Raw genomic sequence first — 21,637 nt, forward strand, 5'->3', positions numbered from 1 at the left:
TTAGCAAGAATCGTCTATGCCTAAAAAAATATTCCACTTTAACGCCTAACTCACAAAATCGTAAGTGGCTTCATCGTGGGAATATAAATAACCAAGACATTGTTATACACAAGGGTAAATACTGACAAATTACATTTACCGAATAATTCTTCACACTCCCCAATTAACTACCCAGGCAGATCACCAAAGGCACTTTTTTTGTATGTATAAATGATTATATATTCTCTATGGATCTAGGACCAAAAAAAAAGGTGTTAGTGATAAAATTAGAAGTGAGGTACAAAAATTAAAATTTAAGACATAAATAACACAATAATGAACAAATGATCCCTGGAATAGATTTTATCATGAAAAAAGATAATATTGGACAAAATTTGGCACGATTCTTCAGATTACAGTGTCATTTTTTCTCGAATGGATGTGCCGGTGGTGATGATTTTAGGAATGAAGTGCGGAACTTAGAAGTGGTAATTTGAAAATATTTGAAATGATTACTTATTATGGTTTTAAGGTGGGGTGGCCATAAAAATACCTATGCACAGATACAAGGGAAAGTGGTAAAATGCGAGAGCGAGGGAAATGGAGAAAATTTTCGATAATTACGCATGTCATTGGCATACGTACAGGGAGTTTCCGGAGAAATTTGCAATACTTCAGGAGGTGGTGGGGGGGACTATTGTAAGCAGTTTTTGTCCATACACATGGGGTCGCAAATACGAGGACTCTGAGCTATGGCAACGTAAATAAATTTTTTTACACTCTTCGCAATTATCATGAAAACAGTTTTTCTTGGGTATCCAGCCTTTTCGACCTTTTATTCAATAATCTGGATTTTTAAGGACATAAAATAATTAAGGTTGGACGAAATTTTCCAATTATAATTGTCTTCAGTAATTTATCTCTAACTGTTTGAGATTGCCCCATGGTACTCTTGATACTCGTTCAATGCTATCGTTTTATTAAGCTCAAATAATATTTGTTTCAGTCAAATATATAATCGCAAATTTTACTCCAGCCTCAATTATTTTATGCACTTAAATATCTGGAGTATTAAATAAAATTCCGAAAAGGCTAGATAGCCAAGAAAAACCGTTTCTACTCCATGCTTATGGACAAATAATGCTTAAAATTGTCTCGCCTACCACCATCTGAAATATTACAGATTCCTCCTGAAACACCGTTTATAGTTGGAATATTATTAATTAATAAATACCCAGCGAATTGCAACTGTGGGGTTCATAACACCCATAAAGATCATCAAAGTAATACAGGAGACGATAGACTATATGTATTTAGCCCTTAAAAAAAGAGGTAGTCATTAAGAACTAATACCCAGATTCAACGGGGACGAGTAAAACTAGCGGGAGCAAGCTAGAAGGACTCTTTATAGCACCTCTAAGGAACGGAAGGGGAGACAATGGCTGTGGATGCCACTTTTAAAATGTGCTCTCGAGTCTTTGGATATCTCTCCGGCTTCATCGCCTACTCCCGGTCATTCGCAGTAATCCCTGGCAGCCATTAGGGACTTCGTCAACACTACCCACCCCACCAATACGAACCCTTGCCCCTCTACTCCAAAGAGCTCTCTTCTTCAACGGGTGTGGGTCCCACCTCTTTCGCACCATTACCCTTGCCCAGGGGACCTTGTACCCTCATACCCCGCCAACGTCTCAAGACTTCCCCCGCATCCGTACCCACCGGGCGTTAATCCACAGCTTCTTACAAGAGTTGCCCCTCTCCTTCACCTTTTATATATATATATGTCTGTAGCCCAGCCTTAATCCGTCCACCGCCTTTCGTTTTACTCCAATCCGAACTCCACTACGATTTTCTTTACGGCCGCTTGCCAGGTTAGCCGACACTAATCCGTGAAAATGTTCCGGCGTAATCCGAAAGTGTTCTTTATATTTTTTATTAGCATGTCTTATTCATTTTACCTTTTTCTGAGAACTGCAGTTTTCTGTTTGAAATCAAGTTACCTTTTTCTAATATTAGAGCTTGTTCCTATATACATAGTTATCATCATTAAACCAGCTATAAGGCTGCCATTTTCTCGGGTGATAAGTTACCTCTTTCGGAAAAAAATGTGGTCAATCAGGAAAATGAATGATACGCTTGGTAAGTAATCCTGATTCATGTACTATTTCCCGAAATTTGTAAAAGCTAGATTCCCAATAGGAATTTTTGCTGATACGAAGAGTACATACTATAGCGATACAAACACACTAGCATATTTAAATTTAAAATTTGTTAAAATTAAAAGTTGATTATCAAAGGCTACTCACCATACTGGTCATAATTCTGACACTTTACTCCAACGATACGTGTCAGTCGACGATGGTGGCTGGAAAAAAAGTTTGGAAAATGGTATAGTAGGGTTAAAATATTTGACATTTTAGAGCATACAATATTCTTAGTACATAGTCAGAACAATTTAATACAAAAAATGTTTGATAAACATTCTATATGCCCAACAAGTTTTTTTGCAATAAGGTTCAATGGTTATATTCCATATAATATTACGTACAGAATACAAAACCTTCACAATCCATATTAATCAACAAGTTTTATCAGACGTCACCTTTGATAATTTCCAATGAAACATAAAAAATACCGTTTTCATATCGAGGCAGAAGTAAATAGAGCTGAGCACATGGATCGGCGTTCATAGCTGCTTTTCCGCAAAGTTACTCAAAATAAGGAATAATCAATAATTTTAGAATACCGGCTCTGTACCAAATAGAGTTGATCCTAAAAGTATATTCGGAAATTTTCAGGTAATAGCGAGGTGATTTATTTGTCGACTCAACCGACAGGCAGTCAACGGATGACATTATTTGAAGTTATCTCCCCAAAAATCTCAGGAGAAATAAGTGTACCATTCTCTTGTCCGATTGTCAACTCGTCTTCATTCATCAACGACAAGACATCGAGACGACATGGCGAGACGAATTAGTCCCGATGCGACCCGAACATTTTAAAAGCTTACGAAGAAGAAAAAAAAGAGTCTCCAGGCGTACGATCCAGAACAATTGACCCGAATCTCGAGCACATCGGCCCACCATTATTTCACCGAGAGACGTCTGATATTCTGCGGACGCCGCATCAGCTTCCCTCCATCTTTGCTCCGTAGCACTCGAGATTCTGAGGATCTGCTGCGACCGCAGATAGGCAAGAAGATGGAGACAGGCGCGAAGGATCCAGTTTGTTGATTTAAGGGCCGGAGGAATGTGGAGCTCTTCTGCTGAAGTAGGTAGTGGGAGGGATGTTGGGCTAAAAAAAATTGGGGAAGAGACACATCTTGTTACCGCTCGAAAAACTTTTCGGTCGAAAAGTAAGGACGATGACGGAAAGATGTTTGGCGCGAGGGGTGAGGGAGGTAGGCTGGGGGTGGAGCCAGATATCGCGAGATGCGGTCGGTTCTCAAGGAAGGGGATCTTAAACAAGCACAGAAAGAGGGTGGAAGAAAGAAAGACAAGAAGAGTGGAGGAGAAGGGGGTGGTAGTGGATGAGGATTTTTCTCAGAGAGAAAAAGTGAAGGAAGGCTTTGGTAACGGCAGGTTGGGGGGATGACTGTTAGTTCGGTATGGGAGGAGGAGGGGTTTTTTGGCGCTACCATCTCAAATTATACAACCCCCTCCCCTTTCATCTCATCCATCACCTCATACCAGTCCTGCCTGATCCCGCGAACATCCCCTCAATACCTTAGCAAACCTTTCCATCTGCCTAACTTCATCTTCAGTACGTAAAGTACGCGACTCAAGAAAATAACCACCACCATACGGAATTTCATGAATTGTGATTAAATTTTTGATAATAGCAACGGCAATTTGTTGTATTTTTATTTGAGTTAATTACTACACGAAGAGAAACTAGGAATCGGTCATTACCACATATACGAGTCGTATTGGGGAAATATATTGTCAAATTTGCTGCCTATGATAGAAGATGAAGAAAAATCTTGTGACATTTAAGAGTAGTAGTAACCTATAGGCCAGAGGCGTGCAGTTACTTGTAGTGCACGCCTCTGGTTTATAGGTTACTACCTTCTAATATTCAAGGTTACCAGTTTTTATCAACCGCTTTTCCTAGCTATCGCTATAACCTCTTGTAGGATTAGTTATTATATAAGGCTATTGATTAATAGATAGTAGCATTTTGTCAAATTAAAGTTGAATGGACGGTATGATAACTTTGTGTGCCATTAAATACGTTGTTCCACGATATATCCCCCGAAAAATTGGATTTCAATCAATGTAACTAGGAATATGCTTTGGGGGGATATGAAGGGGCGTGGAGTGGGGATCCATTCCTCCTGGCATCAGGGCCTCCGGGATAATTTTTGAAAAATGGCATGCATGGAAATACATTTTACATCATTATGGTACTTAAATTTTAACTCTAAGCAGATGCAGTTGTTATAAGTCAAAACTAGACTATAGTTTTAAATATTTTTTTAAATTTCTCTGAAGCTTTGGGGGGATCTATCCCTTCATCCCCCTCATAATTACTCCACTGTTAGACAAAAGTATTAGTTTTTAGTCTTGTACGAGATGATGGCGGCCCTGTGAGCCGTAATGCGTCTTACGCATCAAATAATCGTGAAAAAAGTGCAGATACTTTTCATTTCATATTGTCTAACCTCCACTATATCACGCTTGATTCGGTTGGACTTTTTGTACCTTCTTTCAATTCTTCCGGATAAGAAGAGAAGAGAGAATAGGCAGAAAACAGGAGTGGGTGTGGGAAGGGAAAGAACCTCTTCAATCGCTGGAGGGAGGAGAGTGGGTGATGCATTAAAAAATCTTCCGGAGAGATGGATAGGGTAGTGTTTTTCGGGGACAGCGGAGAGGGACTCGAGCCGAGGGAGTGGATGTAATAGAGGGTATGGGGAAGGGATAAGAAAAATGCAAATGGAAACTCGGTGAAATCAATAATTTCCCGTGGACGGGATGGAAGTGGGGTGAGGATGAAAAGACTTCGCCCTCGTTCACTACAACTTGACTTAACTCAGCGTAACTATGTGGTATAAAGACCTGTTTACAAATTCGTAACTTATCGTAAGTTTACTATTACCCCCCCCCCCCAAAGCCACCGAGAAATTTTAATGTTATTTAACAATTTTGTCTAGTTTTGACATGTAATAACTGCATCTGCTTAAAATTAAATCTTTAGTGCCAAAATGGTGTAAAATATATTTTCAGGCATGCTGTTTTTCAAAAAAATTCCCGGATCCCGTTGCCTGGAGGGAAATCGTAACCCCCGTCCGTCCCATTCCCCACAATGCATAATACTAGTTACGCTGCTGAACCAGACAAATATACATATGACGCAATTTTTGTTTTATTTTCTGGTAAACTACGGCAGTTAAGATTTCATATCTCCTTCTAACGTTCCGATGTGCTACTCGCCCATCGTCCTCGGGGATTCAGGAGTCCAATGATTGTAGTTGCTCATCGGAATGTAGGAAGGAGATATGGAGGACTTTACCCGGTGTGAGACCGGAGAAATCTTCACTGCCAGACTATTACACGTCAAATTCCTGCAATCAAGCACAAACCCCTTATCCTTCGTGAAATTGGTTTTCAAAAGATTTGCGATAGTTTTTATGTCCTTCGGTTGACATAACCATCTTCTTGCAAATATCTACTTTCAAGAGAAAGTTGAGGTTGTCTCAACTAATAACTTTCCTGATTTGAATTACGCTCTTTTTTCCAGTTTAGAACGAAACTTAAAAAGCTATCAATATGGATAAAAGTATATAGATTCAAGCTTGATAACGTTTTTGCAACAACGGAACGCGTTTTATTTGAATAAATCAAGTGGAAATATTGCAATGCTTCATTTAACTAAGATTTGTAGAATACTTTCATTTACGAGTGTGGGTGATATTAAGAAACACCAAGGTAACTCCTTGTGTGAACGGGGTTTTCGGGTGGGGAGTGGTAGTAATGGTCTGGTATATACATCGCATATATCATAAAATAATCAACACTAGACAATATTTACTATTTTATGGTAATATTATTTCATATAATCTTTTTGAGAAAATAGTGAATATATCTTAAATATGATAAAAAGCATAAAAACTGCTATATAATACGAATAATCGTTAACAAAATGTGTGTTTCAGATCTAGCTAAACAGTTTGCAGAGTCAATTTAAGTGATTACACTGGAAACGTGGGCTGATTATTTTGGCCCGCTTGAAAAATCAAAATCTTTTATTATTTTTTGCATGATAATGAGACTAGCTGACAATTAATTCCAAAGTACTCTACTTTATAAAAATATCACGACGAGCCACGGTATCTTGAGCAACACTTTACTGCCTGGTGTAATTAGGTCATTGTTGGTGACGAAAAGTAGGGTTTCTTAATTTATGAGGAACATAGAGAAGACCATTTTCACCATTTTCTAGTATCTAAAATATTAGAATTCTAAATTTGAGAAAATCTGAGATAAAATTTTCATTTACAGGTATATTGTGTGACAAGTCATGATAGCATGAGTTTTTTTTTCTGGCATAAAATTTTCAAATACAGGCATATTGTGTGGCAGATCATGATAGCACAAGTTATATAGAGTGATATGTCATTAACCATTTTGCTGCGGGAGTTCACGATTTTAGCTGCCAGCCAGTACAGAAGAGACTCCCTGTGCAGGAGACACCCCCTGCCAATAGGGCTGGTCTGGTAAAGTGAAGTCCCTTAGCGATTCTATTGGTGAGGGAAAGTGCAAGATATCCCGGTAGCTATAAAATTTTTGAGTAAAATGTATAAAAACATTCCCGCACTACAACGGTTATAAACGGCGGTCGAATGGGCGTAATGAGTCCAGGGTCACAGCTAGGAATTAAGCCTAGGGGGAATTCTAGGCGCAACTAATACTGAAAGATCTAGTGGGTATGGGATACCCGCCAGGGTAAGCGGGCAGTTAGGGAGCCATCCCCAAGAAATTTTTTTGGATAAATAGTTCAAATGGTGAGTTTTACAGCTGTGTGACTAGTTTCATGTTTAGTTTGTGAGTCATCCGTCCCCCCTAACATTCATTACAAAATTTATAACATTAAAATATTTATATAAAATAAATTTCTCTGAGCTCTGGGGGGGGGGGGTTATCCCCCGAAACCCCCTTCCCCTATCACTGCGCCGCTGATTGAGTCCTTCCGAAAAATATTGTGGCCTTTCATATAAATACAAAATCAAATACATATAGAATAAAATATACACATGTACTTAAAGATGTCACAATGTTGCAACGCGCTGTGCTAATAAATACATTTAGAATATTTCAACCACGAAATCCATTTAATGTTGAAAATTGATGACATCAAAAGGCATTAAGGCTCCCTCAAGCATATATTAAGTCAGCTGTAAAAAAAACTCCACGATGAGAGTGGATGTTTCTGAATGTGGGTGGTTGGGAGGGAAAAAGGCTGGAAATGAGGGTCGGGGCGAGATCTTTTCATTTTTCTGGAATCAACGACAACTCTTGTCGCTTCCAACTTGGGGGCGGTCCACTTAAATAAAAGAAGAAACTCGTCAAGAGGATTGACTGACCCGCAATTGAGTTCTTCCTTTCTTAATTCCGAGATATTTGCATTTAATTTTTTTCCTCAAAGAATAAAATGAGGGAAGGAAATTAATTTGCATATTATTTTTTCTTCGAAGGTGCTTCGCATTTTCATTTCGTTAGGACGGATTGAAAAATCCATTAAAATGCTTCAGATCTTTGTCATGAGGGGGAGTGATTAAGGATACAAGAGAATTGAAGTTTTTTCAGATACTATTGAGAGATGACAACGTACTTCACATTGATAGGAGAGCCAATGAATCGTAACACGAAATGTTTTTCCTGCGTGATTTAATTAATGACGGACAGAAGAAATATGAAAGACGATTTACGCTTACTAACGATCGTAAACACAGTGTAGAAATAAGATTTCAAAAATTAATGGGCTTAGAGTTCCATCAACTTGCATCTCATCTCTTTCAATTTCTAAAGCGATAACCAGGAAGGACGTGAGAATAGAATGACCTTCATTTCGATTATATCAGTAGGTGTAGTTAAATATTTTTTTCCCTAAGATGCTGGAGTTTCAATTTTAGGGCTGCATGGATGAAATGGAAAATTTTAGGCGTTGTTTGTCAAGCTTCAAGGACTCTTTCTCCTAACTCTTTTTTAGTAAACGCTAATTTTCCAAAAGGCAAAATACGAAGTTCAAATATATTGACTAGATGAAAATTCTGATTTTACTTGGCAAAATGTAAGGAAATATTTTAAATATTTTTCATAATTGCAGGTGGTATACCTTTTGAATTACGTTCTCTCACTGCGGACTTACTTGTCTATTCGTACCCTCCTTTCCGTGAACATTCCGAAATTTTCGTTAGCTATTAGAACTGGATAACTTGTTGAGAGATTTTCAAATGCACCACAACCTTATTTGTGTTTGTGAAGTCGTGAAAGCTCAGAATTTAAAGGAATCGGCTGAAATATTCTCGCCCCATATATGCGTAAAATTCTTTTCAAAGAGAGAAAAAACTACCTACGCAGAAATACCTACATACACGGCTGATAATTTACAACATGCGTTAGACGCTCATGAAAGCTTGAGAAATAAATGGAATCCCCATAGTAAACACGCATTATAACCATGAAGTGGAAACATGTAACATTTAAACTCAAATGATTTGCAGTTAACCATCAATTTTCAATTCAATATTGGCATTAGTGATTCCTCAGACAGGATACCTTCATTTAGCTGCTTTGAATATCCCTACGGCAAAAAGTCATGACTTATTACACTTCCCAAGAGAGCGGAACAAAGTATATTATTAACCCTATATTCAGGGGGCAACCTCCATGGCCAGTACGATTCTAACGCCCATTATTTTATCAACAGTAGACTGTAATTTGAGAGGTGTGGATCTAGCGCACGCGACTTACGAGAAAACGAAAATGTACTTGCATAAATACTAGCAACAAAAGCCCTTCACTCAACTTCTTGGAGAACTTGGAGGAGAGACTCAGATTTTTTTCCCTAAATTTCCTCCTACTATCATTACCCACCACTGCTGAACCGAAAACATAAATCATGATTTAGAAGTGCGAGTTCACATACCTTTACAGCAATAGTGAACGATGTGAAGGGTTTACAAAATATGTTTGCTATGAAAATTCTAGGTTAAATCTATACCACATGCATCATGCATATATACTGTAAATCCTCAGGCAAAAACACTGTAAATATACACATCGAATGCTAATAGCTCTGTGAATGCATCTGCTGGAAATGGAAATGCTCTGTGAGCATCATTTGCACTGTCAGAAAATGAATCTTGGCGGCGGAAGAATGTATTGGAAGAGGGATTCTTCTGTTTACCCAGCAATTCAAGAGAAGCAAAACTATAAGGAGTAAAATAAGTTTTTACGATTGATTTAATCGCATTAATGGCCAAAATAAGTGAATGATGACTGTTTACAGTAAAATTAATGTCTTTACCCTGATCAATAATCAATTTAAAAGTCTTTAATCTAATCGTTTCGATTATGCGCCTAAAAATCACTATTTACGGTAGTCTTATTTGCTATAATCCTTTACTTGTGGATTATTAAAATTTTAACGGCATTTATAAAAGTTGTATCATTATATTCACTATAGGAGGCTCCATATATACCTTGGACGGTTATACGATAAAAAAGGCATTGTATTTCCCACTGATTTTATTGTGACAGCTTACTACACGTGTTCCGAATGTTATACAATCATCATAAGGTACTAAGTTAGTGAGCGATAATGGTGTAATAATAATCAATAATAAAATAAATGTATCTCGTTTATGATTCCACAAGAAGTTGACTATAGGATGGTCGGATAGAATGAGTGCACAATATGGTAAAGACGGAAAATATCTCGTAAAAGCTTATAGATAGGCCAAAACAAACAGAACTTCAGCCCTAAAGAGCTTTACTTTCACACTTTACATATAGGTTGTACTTTTCCTGCCCCAAAAATCTCAATAGAGGGTCCTCAGTACTTAGGGAACTTGGAGCACGGGTTCCCATTATTTTAAAGTAACCAAAATTTAACACGTGAATAATAAGCTCGTTTAAATCATTTTGAGACTAGGAAAACATTACTTTTCCCAATCCTGACAAACAAGGATCGTCCTAGTGCACATATAAAAGGCACCCCTGGTCATAGCAACATGATAGGGTTTAAACAAACCCAACCCTGCTAAAGGTCGTTAAAACAGAATTCACAACAACACTTTTCGGTCGTATTTAAAACATTAATGACGAAATCCTCTGATGGTAAAAAGTAATATAGGCAAGAATAATGGACATTAATAAAAAAACCTTTAAAGTTTACAATTTTTAAGGCTATTTCAGCCAACTGTAACGCTATTTTCATGTAGCAAACTTGATATTAATTGAATTAGAGAATTCCTACACTAATAAGTCAAATGATAAAACAAAAAACTTTGATAATAACACAAAGAGATTCGGCGCGGTGTCTAAATTTTATTTTCATTCGTGATCCTTATAGGGAACGAAAATTATCACTTTTTTGCTAGAACAACTCCTATTTTATCATTAACAAACATGTTTTCTCGTACAATTTTTACCTCAGTGACTAAGTACAAGTGCGGAGTTTCAAATGCAATTTCCAAAAATTATAAAGTGGAAAGCCAATTTATTTTGTGGCCGTCGGTTGATGAAGTACGGAAAAAAAATTAAGTATGTATTTCAAAATGTCATGAAAATGACATGTATATTGTTTTTTCACACCACCTTTTTAATCCTTAAGGGGAGAGAAAAAAGGATAAGAGAGCAGGATTCTTAGATAGATGAGTTGTGTTGAGGGAGCGTTAGGGTTGGAAAGGGTAGAGTACTTGCGAGGGCGAGTTAGGAAGAAGGAAACGAAACGAAGGTTGTGCAGATCCCTGTACAAGCACTAGAGGATAAAAAAATAACGAAAAAATAAAAGAAAGGGGTTGGGGCGGGCGGAAAGTCCGCTAAGGATTTCTCGTGGGGTGATGAGGGACGAAAAAATACGACAAAGTCAGGGAAAAGGAATTATAAAAACACTTGGGCGGTCGTAATCAGGGACCGCCTTCGCAGAGAGAATCTCCCCCTCACCCTCTCTATATACAAGACCCCCTTGTTCTTGCACGCACCCTTCCTGTTCCCCCAATCCGTCATTCCAACCCCCGCGCCCCTTGTGGAACCTTCCTTCTTTCGCTTATGAACCCCTCGACGAGTCTCGCCGCCATTTGCGCCTCTTCGTCAGGAACGTTCCCTACTCTTTCCAGTACTGAAACTCTTCCGAAAACCACTTGAAAAACCCCAACCTTCCCCCAACCCTTCTCTCTGCAAATCACCCTCTTACCCTTCCTATGGTACGTACCCTTACCTCCTGAGAGGGGTTAAAAAAATGAGGGAGATGCCCATATTTTTCCACGGTGGAGTTTCGCATAGGATGCCGGGAGTTGGGGAACGTACGACAGTGACTAGTAGGAGGTTATTTCCTTGAGTTATATCTACAGTGAACGCCCTTGCGTTCAAAGTTTTGGCCACGAATAGTACAATAGGAGATTCTTCAGGAAGCCAACTACATGCGCTGTAATCCACCTCGCGTTCATATGAATTTACTAAATTTGCCATTCGCAAAGTTCGAGTGATCCGATTTTTACGGAAGAGTAATCTATAGGGTTCTTAATCGAAATTTATGTTCGAAATGATGAAATCGATCGTTATTAAAACTTGTCACAGATATTCCTCTCGAATTCAATGACTTAATTACAATTTCATTTCAATTATTACTTTATTTACAACGAACGCCCTTGCGTTCATAGTATTAGCCACGAAAATTACGACAGGAGATTCTTCAATCGGACGCTAGATTTGATGTAATACACCTTGAATTCAAATTAATTAACCAAAGTTGCAACTCGCAAAGCTAGAGTGATCCAGATTTTACAGGGAAGTAATCTATAACAAGGAGTGTTAATCAAAATTTATATTTGAGATAAAAAATCAATCGATATTAAAATTTATCTCTGCGAATTCAAATACTTCATTGCAAGGTTTGTAATTAAATAGATCACTCTGCGCATACTATAGAGATGCGAAAAGATGTGAAAACTGATTAAAATGTGAACAAAGTGGCAGAATAATCTTAGCTCCTGCACGACGCACTAGGGCCTCTTCCATGTTATCCCAATGGTTCTGGCTTTAGCTTCCGTGCTCACAAACATGCAGCCTTTTGGCATTGTGTATACGGTATATACACCAATTTGTAATAACAAGCTGACAAAACTCTGAAGAGGAAGAAGATACCTAGGTTATTCAAGTGGCAGAATACCTGGTGTTTCTAAGAGGGATATGAGTTCAAATACAGGTCAGCAAAGCACATGAATTTTCCTCTTCGAAATTTTGGTTACTTAGCGTGTTCTTGCGAGTGACTCCGTAAATATATACAACTGGCTAGTCCGTCACCATTCCCCAGATAAAGTTTGGAAGTATATTTAAATTATTTTTTCCATAAAGACTGCAGGTAAGGAAAATAAAGGCCACGATGTGGTGAAAGTAATGGAAAAAATGTGTTAGGTGCAAATCATATCCTGTGTGTAAGGACTAGGTAAGCACAGCTTCTTTACCGATATCCATTTAATGAATATATTATGACGTATGGTGACCTGATAGACACAATCATGGGAAGGTAAGTGGATAGAAAGAAAGGCAACAAATGGTCCCGCATGAGTTACATTGGGCGAGTTATTAAGGACTTAAAAGTGATAAAAAATGTTAGTATGGAAAGATTGTTTGTCGGAAGAGCGGAGTAAACAGATATGTAAAACAATCTTCATACATCTGACTTATGATGTTTACGACTGTCCATTCTGTTTTTTCCTGCTAGATATTTGGACAAATAGCGTAGGTCATATGGGACATGTAAGAAGGCTAAGGAAGGAGTGGTTGAGAGGAGCCTTTCTCAGGAGAGGTTTTCTTCTGTAACATTCTTTTCATTAGGAATAATTTTCAATTATATATATAAAAACTGGTCCGTGCACTCATTTGCATTTCAATTTACATCTACAACCGAACATCAATAAATGCACATTGTCCTAATTTTTATTATCATAAACGATATTCCACCGGTTAATATGGAGCGTTTTGCGAATCACGCGTTTTGTCTCCCACTGCCAAATAGGAAATCCCTCTGCAAGTACCAGTAGCTCAGCCTGTTACTTTTGATTCTATCAATAACTACCGTTTTCTCCACAGCGGTAAAGGTACAAGCGAGTTTCACTCCAGCTAAGAATGGAGTTCACATTTATTTCAAATGCGAATGGGACATTTTCTTAGAAGTAATGTTTATGAAACTTAATGACTTTATCCATGAAACATTTAGATGAAACTGAACCTTTCTTCCTCAGCATCCAGATAAATACAGGGCGTTTCGATAATAATATACGGATTACAAAGTATTATTTTGCCCAAACTATCAATCGCCGCGCCTCAGATTGGCTAATGGAGAAACGAATGCATAGTATAGTTTATATTAATAGCCAAAAGATGTTAGTTGTCCTCTGTATAGCTCTGTAATCGTCATTTGTTTGAACTGGCAACCACGCTGCAGAAATCATTTTGTGTCCTCGAGTTTGCAAAGTGCAATACCGTGATTACAGTGAAAAGACGTTTAAAATTGAGGTAAAAAATTTATCCTCCAAACGGGTGAAAACTTCGTAGATGGTATCGACAGTTTGTAGATACAGGATGTGAACGAAAAAGAAAGAGTTCTGACCGCTCTCCTATTTCTGAAGAAAATTTCGCATGAATTCAAACTGCTTTCCCCCGTAGTCCTTCAAAATCAACTGCCTAAAACAACACACTGTGACTTCTCCCGGCGGGGTTTCGTTAAAGATAATGTTTATGTACCAACACTCCCACAGCACCTTGATGATGTGAATAACTACCGTACTGCCATAACATCAGTGACGAAATGCTGTTAGAGTAAGGGAGGACTTTAAATATGGATGTGATATTGTTCATGTCACTGATGGAGGACATATTAAACATCTGTAATCTGAACTTGAGAGTAAAGTGACGATTCAACAATTTTTGCATAGCGGGTGACTCCGTCAAGTTATCACGGTGGCTAGTCCCGGTATGCTTAAATGAACTTGAGAGGTTCGTAAATATGTGTATTACGTTTCATATTAGTACGTCTTACAGTTAAATACATATATGCATTCGAAATAGTTATATTCTTTATGAAAAACCCTGTATCCTTTTTAAGACTAGAGGTGTATTTACATATAAGGTTGCAGTCTTCCACAGTTATTTAATTAATACAGTGATGGCTCTTGTCTTTTACTAGTTGATGGCTCTGTAAGCCAAAACGCGTCGAATGCATTGAATAATTTAAAAAAAATGCAACTAACTTTAATTTCAATATATCGAACTTCCACTATATCACGCCTGAATCGGTTAAACTTACAAGAGATGTAAATGAAACTGGAACCTCATGCTGTGGTACAAGGATCATATTAGCTACAAATCAGTGGTCTCATGGTGCCGGAACGGCGTTCCGGCATTGGTAAACAAAAGGCATAAAAGTCAAATAAAACTTTTATTAATTTTGTTGCCTAAAAATTTCTAACACATACATTTGTAACCAAAACAAAAAATTGTAATAAAATGTATATAATGAATTATAATAAAAACACACAAGTAATATTTAATTTATAAAAAAGTTAAGGAAAGTGCGTCCCAGCACTGTTAATTTTGCCATGACGTCACAGCCTGCAAATCGTTTATTAAGAATCAAATTTCATAAAAAATCTGCTTAGATATTTAAAGAAGAATGATGAGGATCAAATGGATCGACGGAATTAGTTATGAGGACGTCCTAAGAAGAGTAGGAGACAAGAGAAGCCTCATGAAAACCATAATAAGAAGAAGGAACAGCCTCATAGGCCACATCTTGAGACAAGATGGTCTGATGAAGGCAATCATCAAGGGAGAAGTGGATGGTAAGAACGTTAAAGGAAGACCTCGAACAAAATCTATGGAATAGGTTAAGAAGGATGTAAAAGAGAAGAAAAACGTATGTGTGAAAAGATTATCTGATAGGAGAATTGATCGGAGAGTTGCGTCAAAACAATCATAGGATCAGTGATGATGGGATACTTAAAACAACGATTCCATTTTAATTCCATAGATTAAAACTTTATTAACTAATGCCGGGACATAATGAGACTTTCACAACAAAGGGTTCAAGATTTTCCGCATTTCTTAAAGAAAATGCCACTTCAAAAAGCCGTGCTGATGATTTTTGAGTGCTTACCGTACGTTCCCAGGACATAAATAAAGCATGAAATGAACTAAAACTGAGGAAAAAAATACCATGTGAATACTTTCATTACATTCTCTCCCATTAACATTGCCGTAATAAACAAATAGCTGCCCAGGAATTCATGCGACAGCTTTGTAGGGACTTTTTGTGAGCAGAAGAGGCGAAATATTGCTCAATTCCGAAAGTGAAGCGCCATAAATCTGGGTTATGAATTATGCAGCTCTTCCCGTATTGAAAGCAAAAGCCACGAGCCGTCATCGACTCCCAAGATCGTTCACCTTGAACTACTTTCTCCTTAGAGACTATGATTAGTCCGGCAACATTACGGAATTCAGTTGATTTGACGGAAAATATTTCATAATAAATCTAGATTAAAAATAGATTCCATGTTACGATCAAATAATAGAAATTCAAATGATCCATGACGATAAGGTTAAAGTATTTCGTATACTAACTTATTTTATTGGTATTTCTTTAATGCTAGAGGTAATTACCTGATTGCCTAGAGTACACCTATATGTTGACTAACTTTTGGCATTGCCTAATCACTTTATTTTCTTAAAATACGTAAGATACAATTCATCAATTATACGAGGATATTGTTTCGCGGAAAGAATTTAATCTGACTACACAACACATATGCCAAATCACAGCTTTCGTGAATTATTTTATGTGAAAATTAGAAATGAATTTAAATCTTTATATGATATTATAAGATAGAAACTCGATAAATAAGGTCAGCCTGCGACTTCAGGTTAAAAAACAATTGCAGCTTTAATATAGTTTAAAACTATGAAAATTGATTTTAAATAATGCATATACGATAACTGGACTAGCTATACCGTGTTTATAAATCAGTTCACTAAAAGGAAAATTTAAAAACTTGAAATAGCATTATTACCAATTAATTAACCTTGTTATTAGATTCAACCGGAATCTTCATAGAAAAAATAATAAATATTTGGTATGCTTTTATCAGTAAAACATAACCAAATCATAAAGAACTTTCAAGAATATTTTTCAGGGTAAACACAATGATTACAGCACCAAAAGGCTATGCAAATGGATGAACCAAACAGTGAATTAGAAAATGCAGTTTATGCACAATACTTACTGATTAATTACTTAGCAGAGAGAGTATTTTTCTCTAGTTCAAAAGTTAGATATCTCATATCTTAGCAATGTAATGAAAGAATGTCCATATAATGACACGGATTCAATCAAAAATTGAAATTTTGTAAAATTCAGTGATATGGATTGAATAGAAGCCCTCTAATTCCCAAAGCACTAACCGAAACGCAATTGAATTTCATGCGACGACCAATATCTAAACAAACGCAACACTAAAAAAACATTGCTCAAAATCAGATGATTCATTCCCGACTAGGCATTCTTTTTATCTCCACGTTCTATCTTTACTTTGAAGTTGTTGATACTGAGACAAAAAAACTGGGTAACAGATTTCTCGGATAGCAACTTCCCATACGATGGCTTCTGGGTTCTGAGACTAACATTTCAATTGCAAAGGTTCTTTAATATGCAATCAAAACCTTTAATGAAGGCCAATGAAGTGCTCACAGAAGCACTTAGTTGGTTTGTAAACCCATTTTTGCCAATTAGTCTATTGAATGGCAATAAAATATTTCCTATTTTGGGGCTCTTTGCATTCAATTTTTGCATCAAACTTGGCGGACGTACTGATTGTTGAACATGCTCGCTCAGGGCACATGGATAAAAGGCAAAGTTATTAGCAGAACCCACAAATTCCAAGAGTGCTATATGTGGCACGATGTAGTGAAAATTCTTAATATTGATTACGAGTAAAATATTGCACAATTATTCTCCCATATCATATTTGCGAACGAAACGTATCACCTAGAAATTGAAAAACTTTACATCCAACAAAGATAGGCGTGGTGCGAAAATAAAATAACAGGAAAATTTATCAATTTTAATTTTAATTATTAATTCCACGAAATAGATTTCTTTTGCCTACAATGAATACATATAATTTTTATTTTTCTCTAAGTCTCAATCACTATACTCAATTCCGTTCCATCCATTTACGCTAAGGTTAAAAATAGCATGTCAATGCTACGGAATTTAAAATTACCCTTCATGATTTTTTTAAAGTACATGATTTTGAATCTAATATGATATAAGCATAAATAATCCTATGACAAGCCATGCCAGTAAAAGATAGATCAGAGCGAAAGTAAAACGACTTAACATTCGGGAGAGACATAACGACTTCTATAGCCGTGTGAAGTGATAAAATTTTAAGGAAAGAGGCAATTACGACAAGCATTAAACAATATCCCCGTTCACATCACAGTTATCTCTCTAAACGGACTTAATCCCGACCCCAGACTGCAAATCCACTGGAATGGAGCAGTGAAAAACTTACTTCTTTTTTTCTTATCGACCGCAAGTACCCATAGGACAAGCGACAACGGCATGTCGTACGAACCTTGAGAAAAATAATTCGAATTCAGAAAACTTGGCTTTAGGAATTTGGATAAGGTTAGCTGGAAGGAGGAGGAAGGGGGTAGATGGAGAGATGGCTTTGCCTTTGGGTTGGGGGAGGAGGGAAAAAGATTGGAAGGAGTTGGGATGGCAAGTCCAAAAAAGGCACTTTGAACAGCTTTCGTGCAAATCTGAAGAAAACCCTTAAGCCTTTTTTTTTTCTTCCTAAAAAAAAAGCCTTCCCCAAAGCCTCCTCCCATCCCCCGGACTCCTCCAGTATATTTTCCCTCTATCACTCCTCACCAACCCCCTTCCTCCCATCGCCATTTTCATTAATGGCTGATTAGGGGGCCATATCCTTGAGATGAAATGCAAATGCACTCCTGGGCCTTTCTTTATCTCTTCCCTTGGCCTCCCTCTGCGCCAATCTCCCCTTTCGGCATTTCCTCCCGCCCCAAGCTTCCTTCCCCTCCCCAACCACCCTTAACGTACTCTCTCTCTCTCTCTTCCTCCAGAGAAAATCCCACCCTTCCCCACCCCATTCCTACCCTTTTACATTCGTAGAATTAATTTCTATTCGAACATTCCTTACTTGCCCTTCAACGTTCTTTTCCCCCCAACACCAAGCGCCTTAAGCGTCTCCTTCAGTACTCTTCCGGCAAGAAAGCTCCTTCTCTTCATCCCCATTACCTTTATATTCTCATTCTATACTTAAGTAGTATCTCAGTGTATTGGCGTTGTCTAGATTTAGTTTTTTCTCATTTTGTCCATTACTATATTTTTAAATCTTTGTGCACTGGAGTGTTTACAGTGGGTGCAAGGATATCCATTCCGGATCTCCAAGGGGCGTAAATATAGCCTAAAGAACATAAAATCTAGTATAATTAGTAAATTTTCAAAGTAAAAGATATTGTTTTAGGTGAGATGTGTTGAAAGCGTTCCATAGTGATGCTAGTATTAAGTGACGTATCTCTAAGTGGAGTAAAATGGCCTGAAATGCGTAGAATACATTTCTATTCGAGCATTCCTTACTTGCCCTTCAACGTTCTTTCCCCCCTACACTTAGCGCCTATAGCATCTCTCTCAGTACTTTTTTTTGGCAAGAAAGCCTCTTCTCTTCGCTCCTATTACCTGTATCGTCTCATTTCATACATTACTTTGTGTCTTGGACAATAGGCCTATCTACAGTGGGTGCAAGGATATACTCACCCGACCTCTTGGAGAAAAATGGCCTAAAATTCGTAGAATAAATTTCTATTCGAACATTCCTTACTTGCACTTCATCTTTCATTCCTGCCCTAAGCGCCTTAAACGTCTCTCGCAGTACTCTTCCGGCAAGAAAACCCCTTTTCTTCATTCACATTGCCTGAATTTTCTCATTTTATCCGTTACTAATTAATATAACTATAAGTTATATCTTTGATCATAGGCCTGTCTACAGTGGGTGCTAGGATATCAATACCCGATATCTAAGTGGAGTAAAATAGCCTAAAATTCGTAGAATTCATTTCTACTCGAACAGTCATTACTTGCCTTACAAAGTTTAAAGTGAAGCTTCAAGTTTAAATGTGCAGAAACGATGAAAAAGATCCAGAGTTCAGAAAATATTATAAATGACCATGATGATGTAAAATGATGGTCCATAAGAAGGCTTGGTTTTGAGGGTGAAAGAAGGTTTTCTGAGAGTTAGTATTTATCATCAGTCAGTTGAATTCTAAGAGATGAGAAAATAAATAGAATTAAGTTATTTACTCAGAAATTTGAGGGAAATATGAAAATTATACTTCTCAAATAGATGATGATTCTCAAATAGTTCTGTCGCACTGCTATTCCTTTTACTGTGCAAAAATGTGCAGTCTATAATTCTATATTTATAATTTCTTATTATAATTTAATGGTTTAATAGCTATTTCACCTGCCATAATAGCTATTGGTTAGCAATCATGAAAAGTAAAAGACTACTTTTTCGCGCTGCGGCGAAATGTATGATTTAGTTCGTGAGTGTATGTAGGCCTTTACTTAACGGATCAACTTCCATATTGGCTGCGAAAGTAACTGCATATCTCATTTTGTAATATTTTTTTCTGAGAAATATTTGGCAGCTGTAAACTTATACATCAAGAGTTATTGCTGCACCTAAATTCAAAATAACTGGCTTATTGTATATACTTACTGCATGAAATATGGCGAAAGAGAAAATTTAGTTATGTTGCATTCTACTTTGGCATTCTTCCGAGCCCGAATTTATACAATAAATTTATAACAAAAAATATGTGTAAAAAGAACAAAAATTATAATTAACAAAGTCACTTTACACACGTAACAAGTTTTTTATAATGAAAATATAGACAATTAATCTTGCCTTTCTCTGTTCTGATATTTCATCACTGGAACGAAACGTTACCGAAACGATGGCTTCATTCAAAAATTAAGCTTAAACCCTGAATCAAAAATCTATTAACCCGCAAAATAATATGCGATGAATATACTGCGAATATATTCGGATTCAGAAGAATGCAATATAGCTAATAACGAGAGTTGGGATGACGATGAATGCTCTAAGGTGAAACATGATGCAAATGAATAGCTTAAAAAATTCCTTTTAGATATTCCTTTCCCAGCTCCACCTCTTCTCGTCAGCAACCAAATTAGAGTTCCTCGATGCCGCTCTTTCAGCAGTCCACTCACGTAGAACACTCCTTAGGCTCACCGCTGAAAAATGTCGGATTTACTACGTGAATCTTCACTGGCTATCGCACAATTCCCATGTTGGTAGCCATAAGAACTACTTCCCCATCTCTTTTTGCGAAGGCTAATGGTGGCTGACCATAAGCCGTTCTCTTTAATCCGCTCATACTTCACGAGAAATAGCTTGCTAATCTGCATCCGCGAGTATCCCCATACACGGAAACCCAAATGGAAACGTTGCATTCTTTCTACTGGAAGTTAAGGAAAGCAGAGCCTCATAAGTTTTGTTTCTCCATCATTCGTTTAGGTATAGATTACTTTGAAAGTACGGACTATTCGATGCACACCTACGTGTTCATCAAAAAGTGATGAAAAGGAGAAGTTTTTTATCCCATGACTCAACTCTGAAAGCTCCTCATAATCTATATAAGTCAAAAACATAATTATAATCAATACGCCATTACATTAGGTAATATAGGATTGAAATATGAATAGATAGACGGTGCTTTTCATAAAAAAACTGAAAATTTTACTACATTGGGCAGGCTGGTTTAAGGCTAAACATTTTTTATTATCTTTCATTTTGCCTTTATTCATTGCGGTTGAAGGAGGTGATGGAAAAATAAATTTCAGATGGGCGTTTCGAAGCGCCGATTAAAACATTTTTTCATAAAGATCTTTTCGCCCCATTATTGAATTATAATACTATTTGGAAAGGTATGCCATATAATTCTATATATTTAACCGTTTATTTAGGAATATTTCGTCAGAAAACGAGGTGCTAGGAGAAGCGTAATTCAAGATATTAAAAAAAACGCTAGCGAAGAGTTTCATCGGGCATGTAGCGCTTCATGGGGCGGAAACATGAGCGCTTACGAAGCAGGATGATAATCAACTATAGGTTTTCGATGTGAAGGTACGGATGATAATGGAAAAAATGAAGTTTACGGAGAGGAATAGAAAAGACCAAATCTTGACAATGTGTGTGTGAGGTGAGGCAGCTTATAACCAAGATATGGAGGAGAAAATAGTGGAAAATGATACTGAGGATGAAGTCAAAATACCTTCTTTATGAATTAGACGTTATATTGATTTTAGTTAGTGGTTAATGCAT

General features: G+C 37.2%; 1 long non-coding RNA gene across 1 annotated transcript in view; it reads right to left on the reverse strand.

Moving 5' to 3' along the window:
* The window catches only part of LOC124161020, a 570,739-nt gene that overhangs the window by 192,106 nt on the left and 356,996 nt on the right, over positions 1 to 21,637 (reverse strand). Inside the window, exon 8 of the long non-coding RNA XR_006865300.1 lies at positions 2,286 to 2,344. This is a non-coding gene — a long non-coding RNA (uncharacterized LOC124161020). The remainder of the gene's footprint in view (positions 1 to 2,285; positions 2,345 to 21,637) is intronic.

Source organism: Ischnura elegans, chromosome 6 (genome assembly GCF_921293095.1).
Source record: "Ischnura elegans chromosome 6, ioIscEleg1.1, whole genome shotgun sequence".
In the NCBI taxonomy this organism is placed as follows: Eukaryota; Metazoa; Arthropoda; class Insecta; order Odonata; family Coenagrionidae; genus Ischnura; species Ischnura elegans.